The 2,344-nt window shown below is 44.8% G+C and overlaps 1 non-coding gene across 1 annotated transcript; it reads right to left on the reverse strand.

Annotated features, from left to right (window-relative positions):
• Positions 1–1,947: 1,947 nt before the first annotated feature.
• TRNAL-AAG (transfer RNA leucine (anticodon AAG)) lies at positions 1,948–2,029 on the reverse strand. Its single transcript has one exon. It is a non-coding gene; the product is annotated as a tRNA-Leu (tRNA).
• Positions 2,030–2,344: the final 315 nt, after the last annotated feature.

Raw genomic sequence — 2,344 nt, forward strand, 5'->3', positions numbered from 1 at the left:
AAAAAAAAGAACAGGATACAGTGTCACTCACAGCTCAATTGATTCGCAGCAGACAGGTCAAGTTTTTTAGGGAAGAAGCCAATGTGCACGCTTCCGTATCTCAATAAGATCATAAAAAGGCAATTGCTAAATGCATGCTTGTTCTACCGCAGGTAGAATCAAGTCTTCGATGTGGAGTGGAAGCTCAGGCGTATAGAGAAAGTCGAAGACGTATCAATGATGAAAATGGCAAGTTTTTTTTTCTTTCTTTTTGAGTAACGTGCCTCCATGACTTCACATGCCAGGGTATATTTGCTCTTGTTGAGTATGCGGACTTTAGTAAGGCTTGTCTCATACATTAGGGAACCGCAATGCATGGGAAAATGTGCATTACTCGTGTTACTTGACAAAGAACTTGTGTTCTTTGGCCATGACATCAACATGGTGGCCTGCTATGCGAATGAGTATATATGGACGTTCTCTGATGTCCTGCTATTACATCGCGTTGCTTCACGTCCTGTTGCACAATAATGAAAGTGATTTTGTTACTTTGGGTGTGCGTGTCAAGTTACGTGCTCTATGCTCTTTTGTCTGCGTACATCTCCATACATAGCTTTCCTATTGCTACACGCGAGTGATATCTGCTTGTTTGAACGAGGCGTGTGGGTGCCATAACTTCAGAAAAGAGGAACAACCAACCGGGCTAGTGCTGTGAATCTAACCGGTCAGCGCTGCAACCGCTTTTGTAAACATAACCTGTAAATAGTTGCTCGTCTTACTGAATCGTCCTTCACGTAACAATGTTTTATCGACGCTCGATAGCAAACCTGTTAGTTCTGATGATTTCTAGTATATCCTGAAAAAGAAAACGAAAGAAAGTGCATGCTCTGTGTTTCTGGCGGCGCGCATTTCTTAAAACCGGCTAACGAAGATGTTCACGCCAGAAGGGGCGTCATCGGGCCATAATCCATGTCCAGCGACTCATTCCAAGGTACATTTGTTCACTGACATAAGTTATAAAAACCGTCAGCCAACTCTTGTTTCCGTTCCGCCTACCCGGCGTTGTTTGCTCCCGCTAATACTCATTTTGAACACGGTACACAAACAAACGTCCAGTTCACATATCCTTTCGCGTTTATTTCTATTCCATACGTCGTTATGCATTGACATGAGCGTTTAAAAAACCTCAATACAATATTCCGTGCATTGACCTGCTGCAGCAAAATTTGCCATTATCGTTCGCAACGGTCAGTAGCGCTTGTCCCGTGTGTCTTGCCTTACTTTGTCCCATCTATCGCGCTTCACCTTACACAAGTATGCATCACCGACTCGCCCAAAGTCTCCTTTCCGGAAGATTATTTCAAAACTTCGTGTTTGTTTATTTTGCATCAGTAGGCTGATTATGAGCTCTACGGATAAATCAAAATACTTTTTTTTTTACTTTCTCGCCGGAACCCCTTCGTTTTTTTTTCTTTATTGCCGGTCGTTGGCCCGGATAAAAATTACACATTCACAAATAATCAAAAGGCACACTCACAATATGTTAAAAACGACCGCAGAACTTGTGCAGCTGCGCTTGTGCTAAAATTCCCTTATCGCCAATAATAATTCCCCTCGTGGCAACCACTCTGGGATGCACTCCAGCAACTTTTGTTCCTCTACAAAGTTCCGTATGCTTTCTTTGAAATACTGGCGAGCCGCTCTTGCATCGAGATCGGCATGCCTTACCGCCATTCTACATTTCCAAATGCTATGCAGGGCCATAAGCATGATCACATCGAATGGGGTACCATCATCACTTTCTATTGGCAAGTAGCGAATCCCATACGTCCACCGGTAAACGTCATGGTGACGTCACGCATATCAAAGTACGTCTCCGCATTGGAGCTGTTGTGACGTAGTATATGTTGCTGGAACAAACAAAAGCTCTCCGAACGTTTAGATGACTAAAGGTAAGCTAAAAAATCGTGGCAGCGGTGGGATTCAAACCCACGCCCCCGAAGAAACTGGTGCCTTAAACCAGCGCCTTAGACCGCTCGGCCACGCTACCGACAGGTTTAAGGAAGCTGCGTGTCGCAATCAGCCTTTGTGCAAGTGTGCTCGATATGCGACCTACTTCCTTTGCAGCTTCGCGTCCTGCCCGCCTCTTTATTGCGTCTAAAGGCAGCCAGGAACAAAAAATAAATAAATAAATTAGCGCCGCCGTTAAACAGAGTGCAACACGTGTTACTTCGTGAATGACCATTCACACAATGCACACCGAAATGGCAGCCACATTCGCCAAGAACCAACGCCTCCTAAACAGCACAAGCCCTGAGCACTCCGATGCATGACGTCGTGCAACCTTGCACAGCTGCCATAGAAT

This window comes from Dermacentor albipictus, chromosome 3 (genome assembly GCF_038994185.2).
Source record: "Dermacentor albipictus isolate Rhodes 1998 colony chromosome 3, USDA_Dalb.pri_finalv2, whole genome shotgun sequence".
NCBI lineage: Eukaryota > Metazoa > Arthropoda > Arachnida > Ixodida > Ixodidae > Dermacentor > Dermacentor albipictus.